We start from the raw sequence: 17568 nt of genomic DNA on the forward strand, positions 1-17568 counted from the left end.
TTGAAGTGATTGCTAATTCTGAAAGCAGTGGCTGAAAAACTGAGTAGAGCTTCTGACTGTCCCATGGGGCTGAAGAGGTTGGGTCAAGGAAGAGAGGCCCTCGTAAATACCCCAGACTTTTGGTCCAGACCCTCACGGGATGCTCTAACTAGGAATAAGGGTGAACTAGAAAGAAACTAGTTTTCACAAACACTGAAGTCCAGCTCTGAATAATATTAGCTCCTGATTGGAATAAAGTGATCTGTCCTCAGCTTAGCTGCGGTCACGCACACTTGCCTCCAAGTCTCTCCCTTAGAACACATTCCCTTTCCCCAGTGCCCTTGCTCAAACTCAGCTCATCCTAGAAAACACACCGTTAGTGGGGAATACTGATGTGGCAGAAAGAGATCCAGGACAAATGAACATCGCATAGCCTAGGATTCAGGCAGTAAGGTCCTCTCTCCCACACTTATGTTATAGAGCTACCCCATTTCTTTCACCTTGCTTCTCCGTGGGTGTTTAGATTGATTTGATAAACCAGGTTGCATGTGAGACTGTATTCTGTGACCTTTGCTTGGCTGGCTTCAGTCTTTCTTCTTTTGAAGCCACTGCTCAAAAACAATTCGATTAAGCTCAAAGAGAATTCCATCAGATTTAACAGTAACAACTATTTGTCCCAAATTTTCGTTTGAGAGCATTTATTGAGAGTAAAGCAAGCATTTGTGTTTCATTTAATTTCTTAATGATTTTTGATACTGCTTATATACATTATCAGGCAAAGGGGACGGGAGAGAACTAAAAAAGGAAATACACAGAAGTTTCTCAAACATGCTGCATGTGAATGCCTTAGGCATGAAGCGCGGACTTATAACTCTTTTTTAGTAATCCCTCAGGCTTCATTCATTCCATTTACTCAGTAAACGTGTATTAGGTAACAAGCCTGTCAGAGGCTATAGACAGAGGTGAACAAGGATCGATACGCCCTGGAAGAGCTTCGAAGACAAATTTGTAGACAAAACTTTGCAATTCAGCCTAAGAAGTACTGTTTCATTGTCACTCCAGAATGACTCTCCAACCTTCGCCACTAACTGCGAACCTTGTCAACCAGACCTCCTTCCCGACGCCAGACTCTCCACTGGTTCCCGGCTAACCGCTGGCGCTTCGCGAGAAGGACGGTTGGAAGACTACAACTCCCGGCAGCCTCTGCAGCAGAGTGGTGGAGAGGCGCGCGCAGGCGCGCGGGCCGCCCCGCGCGCAGGCGTACTGCGAACGCCGGCTGAGCTGGGTCTCGCTGTGCTGGGTGCGCGGCGGTGTCGGCGAGCGAGGCCTGGTGAGCACCGCCGAGGCGCGAGCTGGGTCTTCGAGGTTGTGTGCGGGAGAGGCACGGCAGGCGAGCGAGCGAGCCAGAGGCTCACCCCAGCAGTGGCACCGGGATCGGCTGCCTTGAGCTTGGTGAGTGCGGGGCCCCGGCGGCCCCCGGCCCCTCCCCCTCCCGCCGGGGACTCCGGCGGATCCGGTTGTGTGCGGGGGAGGCCCCGCGGTGAGGGCGGGCCGCCGGCAGTGCTCGAGCTCGGATTCCTGGGCCTGGGCGCTTGCTGCGCGTCCGTGCGTCACGGGCCAGGCAGTCCCAACGGCCGCGCGGCCCGCTGAGAGGACGGTGGGGGTGGGGAGCATTGGTTCGCCATCGGGAACGCCGGTGGAGGCGAGGCGAGGCAGGGCGGGGCGGCGCGGCAGTGGAGCTGGAAGCAGCGTCGGGGACTGCGGGGCGCTGAGGCAGCGGGGCGGAGAGGAGGGAGTGCGGAGCCAGCGCCGCGGCCCGGCGCGAGCGAGCTGGGGGCGTGGGTGGGCCGCACGGAGTGCGGCGACTGAGGCAGGAAAGAGCAAGGGGTGGGGGGCGTGTAAAAATCCTAACCGAGGCCGGAGGGGACCGTCTCGGGAATTCACAAGTTACAGCCCGAGCCGGAGCCGGTGGTTTGGAAGTGGGGGGGGGGGGCGGGCGCGGTGCGGGTGGAGACAGACGGAGGACTGCAGTTTACAGATGTCATAACAACATGGGCCTGAAGCGTCTGACAGGGGTGTGGTAATTATAGGAATGACAGAACTTCGTCTGCACACAGCGTGTGTCAGTGGTGATGCAAGGGAAGCGGCGAGGTATTCGATTAAGCTCAAAATGGGAGGATGAAACTGAAGGATGACTGGAGTCTGGGAAGTCGTCATGAAGGAATGTTTTAGGTTTGAATGGAAGTATATGTAATGTTCCACTTTTAAGCTCACGATGTCAAAATAGTTAATTTTTTAAGGTTTAAATTCAGAATAAACAGTTGGGAAGTATTTTTTTCTAAAACATACTATTAAATAACGTTTCTACCTTTTTCAAGCCTTTTTTCGTTTAGTGAGCACTGCCTTAAAAACCCCTATTTCTTCGCAGTAGATGAGTGATTCCCCGCCCCGCCGCCGCCCCCCCCCCCCGCACGTTGCTTCAAGGCTCATTCTTGACATTGTTTTTTTCTTAACTTGTTCTTGTGTTTGTGATATTTTGAAAGTAATTCACAAGCTAGTCCCCCTCCATTTTAAAGATTGAAGAGATGAAATTTTAACTTTTCAAAGCAAATGGAGAATGAACTCTATTGTACTTTTACTGAAGTAATTTATTCTTGGAAGGCTCTTTTATGTGTAATACCGGATTTTAAGGTGGAGAACATGAGGAAAGGTAAAGGAATTAACATTTATTGAGCTCCTTTCCAGATATTGTGCTAAATACTTTTTGTACAGTAAAATGTTAATGCTTACAGTAACTCTGAAGTATGTTATTTTTTCCTTTTCTGCAGATTAAAGCTTCTAGGGTCAGAGAAGTTAGGTAACTTACCTAAAGTGTTCCAGCTCTTGTTAGAACCAGCCTTAGAACCAGAATCACTGCTAATTTAGGAATTATTTCTCCTCTCCTTGCATACTTCTTGGTTGCGTTTTCTTTATTTGGTCCATTAATTCAGCGAATACTTGGAGTGTTCATAGGCCTTGAGACTGGGGATGTAGACATGATCAAGACACTGTTCTTTTTTTTTTAAACATCTTTATTGGAATATAATTGCTTTACAATGGTGTGTTAGTTTCTGCTGTATAACAAAGTGAATCAGCTATACATATACATATATCCCCACATCTCCTCCCTCTTGCATCTCTCTCCCACCCTCCCTATCCCACCCCTCTAGGTGGTCACAAAGCACCGAGCTGATCTCCCTGTGCTATGCAGCTGCTTCCCACTAGCGATCGTTTTTACATTTGGTAGTGTATATATGTCCATGCCACTCTCTCACTTCATCCCAGCTTACCCTTCCCCCTCCCCGGGTCCTCAAGTCCATTCTCTACGTCTGCATCTTTATTCCTGTCCTGCCTCTAGAAGACACTGTTCTTGTGTCATGGAATTTATAGTGTTGCAGGGAAGACTAACAAATAATGAGTAAAAATATTGACTGCATGACATTTTATCAGTCAAAATTGAGCAGAAACTGTAGCAAAGGAAGTTCAAATGGAATCAGACAACATAAGCCTTGAGGAGTTTACCTGTTGAATTAATGATAAAGTCTTGATGATTTATGATTTAGTGTTTTTAAGTCTTGTCAGATTGTTTCTAGAAGTATGTATGCTTTGTATAAAATCAACTAAGACTTTTGGCCATGCAAGTAAAGGTGACTGACATAGTGATGATAAAGATAATTCCCTGTTAATCTCTTTGTTTTAAGGTTTCTGTACTTTGCAAGGTATTCTGAATTCAGCCATAATAATGGAAGAAAACATTGGAAATGGTAAACAATTCAATTAGCTGACTGGGGGCTGACTTGCCTCTATTCTTGTTGCAGTGAGCAGGAGGTGGCCCCAGGATAGTGAGGTACCAGATAGGACCTTCATTAGGAAATTTTAAGTCCTTGCAGTGAAAGAGCAGGGATGAAGACTCGTGGAACGTACAGTTTTTTTTTTTTTTTTTTTTTTGCGGTACGCGGGCCTCTCACTGTTGTGGCCTCTCCCGCTGCGGAGCACAGGCTCCGGATGCGCAGGCTCAGTGGCCATGGCTCACGGGCCCAGGCGCTCCGCCGCATGTGGGATCTTCCCAGACCTGGGCACGAACCCGTGTCCCCTGCATCGGCAGGCAGACTCTCAACCACTGCGCCACCAGGGAAGCCCCCCGTACAGTTTTTTGTTTGTTTGTTTGTTTTTAAAGATGATAACGACCCTACATGACAGACCTTAGTGACAGAATGGTTCTGATCTAGTGTAGTAGACTAATTGGGACAGTTCTTGAAAGCAGGCAATAATCCAAAATGTGGATAATGGGGATAATCTCCTTCACATAACAAGAATAATGCTGCTCTTCATATACAAAGATAAGTCTGCTTACTCATCATGATTGATTTTTCAGCATGAGGAGGGATATGTGCTGAGTTGTCCATGAGTCTCTGTATTCTGTGACCAGCAAGGCAGCTTGGGGTCAAAATGGGGGTTTTTAGCTAGGGAGCAGAAAGACAAGCAAAAGGTACTAACATCTGTTGATGGCTCAAGCACTGCATCAGGTGTTTTCACTTAATTACCCTTGCAAACCCACTTTGAGAAGGTGGCTACAGGTACAGGATGGTTAGGTAACTTGCCCTACTTCACAGAATAAGTGAGGGAGCTGGTATTCAATCACAGGGCTATTTGTACTATGTTCACGTCAATCATTAAAGCTTGATTTTTGTCTTGGTTTGCAGTGCAGTCTCCAGCAGAACAAACTAGATGCAGTTTGTTTAACATCATGAAATGATATTGTGAAGATCTGATTTACTAAAAGCTGAAGGGCTATTGGAGTTCCTTGCTTTACTGCCATTAAAAAATACAATTTTTAAATTAGAATATTCTCTGAAAACAACTGTCCTGTCCTAGCCTCTGCACTTTAGAGGCCACCAATTTCCTTCTTTTAGCTGTTTCCTCTTTCATATTTATAAATAACTTCTATTGCTATTTCTTGATACAGCAGTTTTAGACATTATCTATTGACTTTCCTCCACATTTACACACTGCCTCTCCCATCCTTTTAATATAGTTATCACAGGTGTTTATTAAGTCAACGTTCAGTTATAACTATGTAAATGTTTATAGCTGAACCATGTAGTATATTGTGATATCATTTCTTCTCTTAACCAATTTTTGTTTTTCCAGGAGTAACACCTTTTTTTCCCACTTCCATTTCCGTGAGATAGCTGTCCTGGAACCTTCTGTTCTTTTAATGCAATCTGGACTGGTTACTTTCTAGGTATACTTCACAGCTGTTATCCTGGAACTTTTCTTTATGTCGCCCTTAAAATTCTCTTTGCCCTTCTCCTGTATTGGATCTCTTGTTTCCCATATTTTCTTAACTTACAAAGAAAGGGTACCTGGGAAGCGAAAACTTTCTGAGATCTTGCATGATTGAAAAAAATCTATATTCTACCTTAACATTTCATCAGTAATCTGGCTGGGTATAAAAACCTAGGCTTAAAAAGTTTGGAAGTCATAGCTCCATTGTTTTCTGCATTTTAATGTTGCTGTTGAAGTCCAGAGGTGTTCTTATTCTTCATTTGTATGTGACCTTCCCTGTCTTCTCCAATCTCCAGAAGCTTTTAGGGTATTATTTTTAACCCCTGAAATTCCATAATGTCCCTAGATTTGATTGTTTGTTTGTTTTCATTTAAGGTCACTTGATGGACCCTTACAAGCCGAGGATTTGTGTCCTTTAGTTTTGGGAAATTTATTTATTATTTATTATTATTATTGGGGCCTTAGGTAAAAAGAGTTTGAGTTAATTATGCTTCCCAGTTCTTGACACTATCATCAAACTATACAAGGTCCTTTAAATTTTTCTCTTTCATTTCTGAGCCCTACTTCCATTACCCTTTCTAGTAGGCACCCACTGCATTGTGGCTGATACATTCCTTGATTGTATGTGAATCATTGTGAAATATGTAGTGCGTTTTGTGTATTTAGTTTATATATTGTGCTATAGACCTTGTTCTGTTTCTTACTCTTTTTACTCAGCATTGTTTGGAGACCTTTCTGTTTCGTTGTGTGTACATATAGTTGCGTATAATGTAGAATTCCATAATGTGCATCTACCACATTTTACTTTTTATTCCCTAATCACTGACACCTGAGTTGCCTCTCTGTCATCACAAGTGCACTGTGGTAAATATACTGTTACTTGTACATCCTTGTGGACCTGTGTGAGAAGTTCTTTGGGATGTATGCCCAGGAGTGGGATTCCTGGGTCATAGAATAGGAGAACTAGTTTATGTGCCTGCTAGCAGTGAGGAGTTTTCTTGTTTGCCCACATCTTTGACAGTACTTGGTTTTATCCAACTTCTTAATTTTTGCTAGTCGGGTATAAAGTGGTATCTCATTGTTTTAATTTACATTCTCTGATAATTAATGAATTCGAGCATCTCTTGTATCCATTCAGGTTTTCCCTTTTGTTAATTGTCTGTTTTGTACTTTGTCTATCTTTCCTTTCCGTGCCCTGTCTTTTTTGTTTGTTTGTTTGTTTTGGCCGTGCTGTGCTGCGCAGCTTGCAGGATCTCAGTTCCCCGACCCAGGGATTGAACCCAGGCCACAACAGTGAAAGCCCAGAATTCTAACCACTAGGCCACCAGGGAACTCCTGTCTTTTTTTTTTGGTTTGCAGGAGTTCCTTGTGGAGGTCTGTTGGTTTTAGGATTGGAAAATATCTTTTATAGGCCTGTCATCTTTCTGTTAGTTTTGTCCATGGTGTCTTTCATTGAATGAATACTCTAAATTTGATGCATTGTTTCTTTGATAATCTCTTTCTCATTTGATTTTTTGTCTGTCTTGGAATTTGTATTATTTGGGTCTTAGAATTCTTAGGTGGTTCTTTTAATTTTCTTTTCCTTCCTGTTTTCCATCACTTAGTCTTTTTGTTCTGTTTCCTGAGAGATTTCTTTAATGTTATCTTACAGCCCTTCTATTGAATTGTTAATTCCTATCCATATTTTAATTTCTTAGAGCTCATTCTTATGGTATCTTTATATTATTTTATAGACACTATAGTCTTCTTGAGGACAGTATTAATGATTTTTTTTTTTTTTTTAAAGTTTTGTACCCCTCATTGCTCTGTTTCTTCGAAGTTCCTTTGTTTCCATTGCAGTCTTTCTCTGTAGAGGTTCTCCCTGGATGTCTGGTAAACTTACGGTTGTCCATTCCTATTTAAGAGTGAAGTGCTAAAAACTGAATTGGAAACTATAGGTGTGGCTTGTTAAAGGGTGGACAGGGTAGCTGTGGCCATTTATAGGGGGAGGGGACTCTCATAGTTCTTTTCTCTTGGGCTTGTCAATTTCCTTGAGAAAGAGAGCCTCCAACTAACACAACATTGTAAATCAACTATACTTCAATAAAATTAAAAAAAAAAAAGTAAAAGAGAGCCTCCAGTCTTGCCTGGAGGATACACACCTGGATGCCAAATTCTGAGAACTTGTCTTAGAAAAGAAGCTGGCGTTCTCACTGTTAATTGTGTTCATGTAATCCTATCTTTTGTATAGCACATCACCTACACTGGAGTCCCTCATTTTAGAGTCTCTCTAGTTTAGTTTCTTCAGAGTAATGCTCTCAACATCCATAGGGGCTTGGGGATGGACTGTTGCCTGGCTGTGCACAATGGAGGAGGAAGTCTGAATGTGATGGCTGTTTTGTGGACTTTCAGCTAACCTGCTAGTTTTTAGTCCTGTTCCTCACTCTACATTCAGAGATGCCTGGGGTGGGGGGGCGGGGGCTCCTGTCTGTGAAGCTTCCTACTTGTGGGCAGTGTGAATCAGCTTCTTTACAGGTGCTTAGGCTTCAGAGTTCTCCACTTCACTAGTAAAATATCATTAGACCACCTTTTTAAAAAATTGATTTATTTGGCTACGTCAGGTCTTAGTTGCGGCACATGGGATCTTCGTTGCAGCATGCGGGGATCTTCCCTTGCTGCGAGCGGGCTCCAGAACACACAGGCTCAGTAGTTGTGGCACGCGGGCTTAGTTTCCCTGCGGCATGTGGGATCTTAGTTCCCCAACCAGGGATCGAACCCATGTTCCCTGCATTGCATGATGGATTCTTAACCACTGGACCACCAGGGAAGTCCCAGGGCCATCTGTTTTAAGGCTTCTAAAAAGTTTTTGACATCTCATCTGTCACCTCTGATTCTCTCCTTTTGTGTTCTATCTTTGTAGTTCATCCTTTTTTTTAAAAAGATAATTTTGGTATGGATTAATCTACCAAATCCATCATTTTATTTCTTTACATGAACTCTTTATTTCTGGCCTGTTCATTCTTTCCATGGCATTTGAGTGTTGTACGCTCAGTACTTTGTTTAGTATTGAAGATTAAAATTAAATTTCTGAGCTTCAAGTTGTTAATATGTTTTGGGAGGAAAGCACATACATCCTGTAGGTGCTAAATCTTAATTTAAAACATTAAAACCCTTATAAGTGTACATGTAATAGATATATTAGATTCAGTAATGGATATGAATTGGATAAAGGCAAGTTTGCGCTCCCCCCCCTCCATGAAGGAGTCCATTATGCCATTTTTGGGGAAAGATTTCTCTCTAAAAATATCCAGCTCTAAGGGGGAAGTAGTTTTTCCCTTTCATAAAGACCTGAAGTATTCAATTAGAACTTTGATGAAATAACAGCATGTTGAGTTGATAAAATTCTAGCCAAAAGTAAAGAAATTTAATGTTTTAGTTAGGCTGGGAAGCCTCATTGTAGTAAATATAATATATGCTTCCAGCTTTACTTTTTGAAAGTTTTTCTTATTGTATAAGTAGTATATTGCTTACTGTAGAAAATTTGGAAGAGAAAGAAGAATATTAATTTCCACTTAAGATTTTTATATTCTAAGTTATAAAATGTTTTAAAAAGTATAGAGAATAGTATAAATTGGGGTTTTGTTCCTACCACCCCGATTTGTCATGTGTTAATGTTCTGTTTTTCTTAATTCACAGTATGTTATGATTATGTCCCATAGCCAAGCCCTCGTTTTGGAATTTTTAGGTTTACAGTTTTTCATTGTAAGTCATGCTGCTGTGAATATTCTTCTACATACTGCTGATTTTATTGCCTTTGTGTACATTCCAAAAGTGGAATTACTGAATCTTGGGGTGTGAATTCCCCAAACCTTTGGTAAATATTTTCCTTTAAATGTTTGGATATTGAGAATGTCTCTGGGGAACCTTGCATGTTGGGAACCTGTAGATACTGGAAGTGAGGTCAGAATTCAGGGTCAAAGGTTTTTAGTAAACATCTCAGTTGAAGAAGGTCTGAAGCTGGGACATGAAAGAAAGTAGGGATTTCTATTAGGTTAATGGAGTTAGCGCTATGAGATGTAATCAGAGGTGAGCACCTACGAATCATATCTGTAGCATTGACTTCTCACAGAGGAGGCTTATTGCAGGGTTTTTCAAACCTTGCCTCCATTGAACGCAAGAATGTTGTCACTAAAATAAAGGTACTCTAATAATTTTACTGGGAAGAAATGGGTAGGATATTTTAAATGTCATTTTTCTTTCCTAATTTTTATTAAAATATTTTAAAGGGACCCACTGCTACTTGACTAGAAGTTAACAACAGATGAGTAATTAATATTTACAAATGGGAGAGCATGTACTCTGGGGTGCAGGCTCACACCTCTCCATTCTGTAATGAAAACATAGGTTCAAAAAACATTCGCAACTGAACTGAAAATTTTTTATACTTAAAATTCATTTATGCTTAAATTTATAAACCTGTAACTTGCTTTTTTTGTAGTTATACTTTCTTGTGGTCTTTGGTTTTTTTAGTATTAAATACACATCATGTTTTCTAATAGAATTATACTCAATTTATATGATGGAATTAATAAGTATACTAACATTTTATAGTGTTGAACAAAGAATACTGTGAATGTTAAATATTCACAATGGTTAGGGGCTTACTGACTGCTTGGATTGACTCAGCACACTGAATATATATACCAATATATATACTTGAATATAATAAAAACATAAAAAGATCTACACTCAGTGTGTTTTGGGAATAGATTGATGAAAAATGAAAAGAGTATCAAAGCCAAGGGAACTTGTAGGACAAAGAAGTTCAGATTTGATCTAAGTAGTGCTAAAAACTCATTTTAGGTCCTTAGGCATTGAAGTTATATAGTGAAAAAGGTGTTGAGATAAATCTGAGAGCTGTGCAAAGGATGAATTGAAGAGCAAAGAGACTGAGGTTAAGGAAGGGTGGTTAGAGCTGTTGCAGTTATCTAGCTGTAGGATGACAGGGACCTGGATCAGACTGGTAGCAGTGTGAATAGATAGGAATAGATAAAATCACTCTGGATGGAATAATAAGCAAAATTTGATAATTTTAACTAAATAGACATGAAGGGGAAATTGGGAGATTTCATTTTGGAAGAGTAGAGTACACTTCTATTTTACCACCAGTTTTGCATCTTGTTTTTAACTTTATTGCTTTTTTGGCTTTATTTCCCTAGAAAACAAGAGGAAAATGGGGCATAATGGCTTTAATTTTAAAGGCTTCTGCTTCCTGAGAGAGTGAAAAGTTATTGACAATAACTTAAGTTTTTCAATTAATCACTTAGGTGATAATATCCTAAAAATATTTGCTTAGGATAAATATAATTTTCTCAATACTATTACATGTTTTTTTAAAATCATAAACCTCTATAGATTTTATTTCATTTGTTATCTAAGCTCTCTTCAATCCAACTGAAGCCTACATTTCAGCTGTATTTTGCATTATTTTCCAATAAAACTTTTGCTCTGCTATAGTGATTTTGAGTTGCATGCAGATGCATGTCAGAATTCACTTGGGAGTCTTTAAAAGAAAAAACAACACTAGAGACCTCGTGTTTGCCTCAGACCTATTAATCAAACTCTTCGGAAGGACAGTTGAGGCGTCTTGTTTTTCAAAAAGCTCTCCCACTTGGCAAACATAATCTCTTTCCCCTGCTAAGAGGGGAACCCAGTCTCATTTATGAATATCAGAGGAGAAATCGTTGATTTTTTTAAAAAAATATTGACTTTATTTGTTTGAGCAATTTTAGGTTCACAGTAAAATTGAGTGGAAACTACTGAATTCCCATCTACTCCCTACGCCTGTACACCCAGTGCCCCCACCATTGACATTTCCACCAGAGTGGTACATTTGTTATAATCCAACCAACACTGACACATCATTATCACCCAAAGCCCATAGTTTACATTTGGGTTCATTCTTGGAGTTGTACATTCTTTCTGTGGGTTTTGACAAATGTATACTGACATGTATCGGCCATTATAGTCCAACAGAATAGTTTCACTGCCTCCAAAATCCTCTGTGCTCTGCTATTCATCCCTTAAACCCCTGGCAACCGCTGATCTTTTAACTCTCCATAGTTTTGCCTCTTCCAGAATGTCATAAAATTGGAATCATTTGACAAATACAATACCCACCCCTACCCCCAAAGAGGAGGGTATTTTATTAAATAATCAATCTTATGTGTGGATACTGATTTAGAACTTTTTAAGAAAACTAACAGAATTAAAAAGAATGATACACTATGACTATTAAAAAAAGTAAAGCCAGATAAGGACAACATAAGAAAAAAAATACAGGCCATTATCCTTGAGGAACACATATGCAAAAATCTCTACAGTGATATATCACCTCACACCAGTCAGAATGGCCATCATCAAAAAATCTACAAACAAATGCTGAAGAGGGTGTGGAGAAAAGGAACCCCTCTTGCACTGTTGGTGGGAATGTAAATTGATACAGCCACTATGGAGAACAGTATGGAGGTTCCTTAAAAAACTAAAAATAGAACTACCATACGACCCAACAATCCCACTACTAGGCATATATGCTGAGAAAACCATAATTCAAAAAGAGTCATGTACCACAGTGTTCATTGCAGCTATATTTACAATAGCCAGGACTTGGAAGCAGCCTAAGTGTCCATCGACAGATGAATGGATAAAGAAGATGTGGCACATATATACAATGGAATATTACTCAGCCATAAAAAAAGGAAATTGAGTTATTTGTAGTGAGGTGGATGGACCTAGAGTGTGTCATACAGAGTGAAGTAAGTCAGAAAGAGAAAAACAGGGGCTTCCCTGGTGGTGCAGTGGTTGAGAGTCCGCCTGCCGATGCAGGGGACACGGGTTCGTGCTCTGGTCCGGGAAGATCCCACATGCTGCGGAGTGGCTGGGCCCATGAGCCATGGCTGCTGAGCCTGCGCGTCCGGAGCCTGTGCTCCGCAATGGGAGACGCCACAACAGTGAGAGGCCCGCGTACTGCAAAAAAAAAAAAAAAAAAAGAGAAAAACAAATACCGTATGCTAACACATATATATGGAATCTTAAAAAAAAAAAAATGGTCATGAAGAACCTAGGGGCAGGACAGGAATAAAGATACAGACCTACTAGAGAATGGACTTGAGGATACTGGGAGGGGGAAGAATAAGTTGGGACAAAGTGAGAGAGTGGCATGGACATACATACATTACCAAATGTAAAATAGATAGCTAGTGGGAAGCAGCCGCATAGCACAGGGAGATCAGCTCGGTGTTTTGTGACCACCTAGAGGGTTGGGATAGGGAGAGTGGGAGAGAAGGAGATGCAAGAGGGAAGAGATACAGGGATATATGTATATGTATAGCTGATTCACTTTGTTATAAAGTAGAAGCTAACACACCATTGTAAAGCAATTATATTCCAATAAAGATGTTGGAAAAAAAAAAGAGTCATACGCAATGAGGCAAATGGGATTTATCCTTGGGGTACAAGGATGGCTCAACATATTCAAGTCAATAAATATGATACACTACATGAACAGAACGAAGGATAAATGTCATGAGCATCTCAATAGATGCAGAAAAAGCATCTGACAAAAATTCAACATCCTTTCATGATAAAAACTCTCATCAAATTAGGTGTAGTAGGAATGTATGTTAACATAATAAAGGCCATATCTGAGAAGCCCACAGGTCTTTTATCAAAAAGACAGAAGATAATAAATGCTGACAAAGATATGAAGAAAAGGGATCTCTTGTGTACTGTTGGTGGGAATGTTAATTAGTGCAGTTTACTGTGGAAAACAGTATGAACTTTTGTCACATAATTAAAATTAGAACTACTGTATGATACAGCTCTTCCACTTTTGGCTATATATCCAAAGGAAATCAGTTATCTCGTAGAGAGAGTTGCACTCCCATGTCATTGCAACATTATTCGCGATAAAACAAAGACAAGGAAATAATCTAAGTGTCTATAGATGGATGGAAGGGTAAAGAAAATGTGGCATAAATGTAAAATGGAATATTATTCAGCCATAGAAATATGAAAATCCTGCCTTTTTAACAGTATAAATAGACCTTAAGGTCATTATGGTAGGTGATAAATCAGACAGAGAAAAATACTGTATGATCTCATTTATATGTGGAACATAAAAGAGTTGAACTCACAGAAGCAAAGAGTAGAATGGTGGTTGCCAGAGACTGAGGGGGTAGGAAAACTGAGATGTGAAAAGGTACATACTTTCAGTTATAAAATGAGTAAGTTCTGGGGGTCTAATGTGCATCGTGGAGACTATAGCAAATAATACCGTATTATATATTTGAAGTTTTCTAAGAGAATATATTTTAAGTGTTCACACCACAAAAAAGAGAAGACTATGTGATGTCATAGGTAATTTAAATAGCTTGATTATGGTAATCATTTCACAATGTATACGTATATCAAATCATCACATTATATACCTTAAATATGTACAGTTTTTATTTGTCCATTGTATTTGAATAAAGCTGGGAAAAACACAACAAAAATGGTGTTGATACACCTGAACATCCATATGCAAAAGACTGAAACTTGACCCAAACCTCACACCTTAAACAAAAATTAATTCAAAATAGATCGTAGATGTACATATAAAACGTTAAGGCCGTAAAACTTTTAGAGGAAGATGTAGGAGAAAATATTGATGACCTGAGATAGAAAAGAGTTTGCAGATGTGACACCCAAAGCATAAAAGATAAATAAAAATAATAAATTGGACTTTATCAAAGTTAAAATATTTAATTTGTGAAAGATATTATGAAGAGAATGACGAGGAAAGCTATAGGCTGCAAGAATATTTAAAAATCACTTATCTCACAATGTACTTATATTCAGAATATATAAGAGCTCTCAAAACTCACCAATAAGAAAACAATCAAAAAGTAGGCAAGGGCTTCCCTGGTGGCGCAGTGGTTGAGAGTGGTTGAGAGTCCAATTATATTGGCCATGAGCCATGGCCGCTGAGCCTGCGCATCAGGAGCCTGTGCTCCGCAACGGGAGAGGCCACAAACAGTGAGAGGCCCGCGTACCGCAAAAAAAAAAAAGTAGGCAAAAGGATTGAACAAATGTTTAACCAAAGAAAATATATGGGTGACAAATAAGCACATAAAATGATGTTCATCATCATTAGCCATCAGCGAAATGGAAATTAAAGCCGCAAGATACCATTATACAAGCTGTTAGAACGGCTAAAATAAAAATATCAAATGCTGCTGAGGATGCAGAGAGACTGGAAATCCCATGCATTACTGGTAGAAATGCAAAAGAGTATAGACAATCTGAAAACAATTTGGCAGGTTTTTTAAAAAAATCAGTTTAAAACATATATTTGCCATATGGCTCAGGCATGCCACTCCTGCTTAGGCTATGATAATTCATCTTCATACAGCAACCTGGACATCAATGTTTATATCTTCTCTACTTATGATCTCCTAAAAAAGGGAGTAACCTAATGTGATCAACAAACTGAGGTCCATCTCTACGATAGAAAACTATTTTGCAATAAAAGGGAATAGATTATTAACATGAGACGACTTGGCATTTTTCTAAGGGAAAGAAGTCAGTCTCAAAAAGTTATATACTGTATGATTCCATTAGTATGATGATCTCAAAAAGACAAAGCTGTAGTGATGGAAAAAAGATCCATGGTTGCTGGGAGTTAGAGGTTGGGGAGAGTGTGACTACAAAATTATATCACAAGGGAGTTTTCTGAGGTGATGGAACAGTTGTATCTTGGTTATGGTGATGGCTGAACAAATTTATACATGTGTTAAATTTATAGAACTGTATACAAAACAAGTCAATTTTAATGTATGTTAAATAAAATTTAAATTAGTGTTAAAAAAAGATAACTAACAATTAAAAAGAATGATACACTGTGACCAAGTGTGTTTATTCCAAGAGTCAAAAATCATTGACTATTAAGAAGTGTATTGGGGCTTCCCTGGTGGCACAGTGGTTGAGAGTCCGCCTGCCGATGCAGGGGACACAGGTTCGTGCCCCGGGTCAGGAAGATCCCACATGCCGTGGAGCGGCTGGGCCCATGAGCCATGGCCACTGAGCCTGCGTGTCCTGAGCCTGCGTGTCCGGAGCCTGTGCTCCACAACAGGAGAGGCCACAACAGCGAGAGGCCCGCATGCTGGGAAAAAAAAAAAAAAAAGTGTATTAATATATCACCATATTTAATATGTCAAAGGGGATAAACAGTGACCGTTTTAATAACTGCCAAAAGGCATTTGATCTAATTCAACACACATTTCAGTTTTTAAAACTTCAAAAAAATAGATATGGATGGGTGGTACTTAGATGTGATTTAAAAATATATATATCTCTCAATACTATGACACGACTGGAGCTATAATAAATTGGTGATAGGAATGCGTGATGTTACAGCCACTTTGGAAAACAGTTGGACAATTTCTTGTAAAGTTAAACATGTACTTACTCTATGACCCAGCAGTTTCACTCTTAGGTTTTTACCCAAGAAAAATGAAATCATTTATCTAAACAAATGCCATATGTGAATGTTTATAGTAGCTTATTCATAATCACCCAAAACTGCAAACTAGATGTCCATCATCTGGTAAATAGATAAACAAATTGTGGAATACAATGGAATACAATTCAGCAATGAAAGGAATCAATTACTGATAAATGCAACAGTATGGAGGACTCTCAAATTAGTTAATACTGAGTAAAAGAAGCCACACACAGAAAGCTACCTGTTGTATGGCTCCATTTGTTTGACATTCTGTAGAATGCAAAATTATAGGGACCGATTGCCTGGGATTGGGGCAAGTGGATTTACTAGAAAGGGACCTGACAGAATTTTTTGTAGTGAGGAAAATGTCTATCTTAATTGTTGTGATATGTACTTAAATGGCAAATTTTACTCTATGTAAATTATACCCCAGTAAACATGACCCTTTGAAAAATCCCCACTATAGAGTGTCAGCTAAAGTATCAGAAACAGAATTCAGTAGCTGATTTAATTCAGTGGCTGGCTTTAAAAAATTAGCATATAGTAATGAATAATTTTCCTATAAAAAAACAGTAGCCAGTTAGAATATAATGGAAGGAAGCATCACATTTATCATTGTAACAAAAGAGATAAATGGAAATACATGTTTAATTTCTGACCAAGAAGATAGAGGATTGTAAAGATGTTTGCTTAATCTGTGAATTGAATGCTATCTGAATATCAAAGGTTTTCTTTTTCCCCCCTCTTAAGACTGAAAGGATTATCTGGACCAAGGGTTCTCATTTTCTTTTGGTCTCAGAACTTTACATTTATTGAGGACCCTGAAAAACCTTTATGTTACTGTGTATCTGCAAAATTACTGCATTAGAAATAAAAACAAAATTTTAAAACACAGGAATACACAGCAAACATCCCATTAGGCACCAGACTGATGCCATCACATTACCACGCCTCTGAAAAACCTATGAGTGAAAATGGAAGAAGCATATAACTAAGAGTATTATGAAAATAGTGTTCATGAGAAGCATTTTTTTCACATATCACATTGTCAAATGTCAAAAATTTTGATTCAGTCGTGGGTTAGTGATGGTGATGGGGAACTGTTAACACTCATATTCACTGGTACATTGATGCAATATTTTAGAGGGAACTTTGACAATATCAAAATTTTAAGTGAACATATTTTTTTTAACATCTTTATTGGGGTATAATTGCTTTACAATGGTGTGTTAGTTTCCGCTTTATAACAAAGTGAATCAGAAGTGAACATATTTTTGACCTTGAGGTTCCACTGTTTAGAATTCATTCATGGATACAATTGCAAAATATGTACAAATACATGAAAAAGTATTGGTTACAGCGTTATTTTTGACAGAAAATTGGAGTCAAGCTTAATTGTCAGTTATGTGTAGGGTCTAGTTATTATGCTACAATTAATTACTATATTGTTAAAAATGATAAAGCTTTATAGGCGTTAGTATGGAAAGTTGTCAAAAGTTGAAGCAAAGTGCAGAACTGTGTATAGAATTGTTCTGTCAGTATACAGTAATAACCAAAAGGGTGTGTATGTGCTTGTATAACCACTTCTTGAAAGGATATACAGAGAACTTGATGGTGGTTACCTTTAGAAACAATGGGGGAAGTACACTTTCATTTTTCTTTTTATACCCTTCCATACTGTTTGGATTTCTTTTTTTGTTGAAATGTTTTGAAATTCAAAGGCACAAGTGCACTGT

At 39.3% G+C, this 17568-nt stretch overlaps 1 protein-coding gene across 1 annotated transcript in view; it reads left to right on the plus strand.

Moving 5' to 3' along the window:
* The first annotated feature begins 1288 nt into the window (after positions 1 to 1288).
* Positions 1289 to 17568, plus strand: part of KPNA1 (karyopherin subunit alpha 1) — a 75404-nt gene continuing 59124 nt past the window's right edge. Inside the window, exon 1 of the mRNA XM_067738706.1 lies at positions 1289 to 1431. The gene's annotated coding sequence lies outside the window, so the exon portion shown is untranslated. The remainder of the gene's footprint in view (positions 1432 to 17568) is intronic.

This window comes from Pseudorca crassidens, chromosome 5 (assembly GCF_039906515.1).
Source record: "Pseudorca crassidens isolate mPseCra1 chromosome 5, mPseCra1.hap1, whole genome shotgun sequence".
NCBI classification, from domain to species: domain Eukaryota; kingdom Metazoa; phylum Chordata; class Mammalia; order Artiodactyla; family Delphinidae; genus Pseudorca; species Pseudorca crassidens.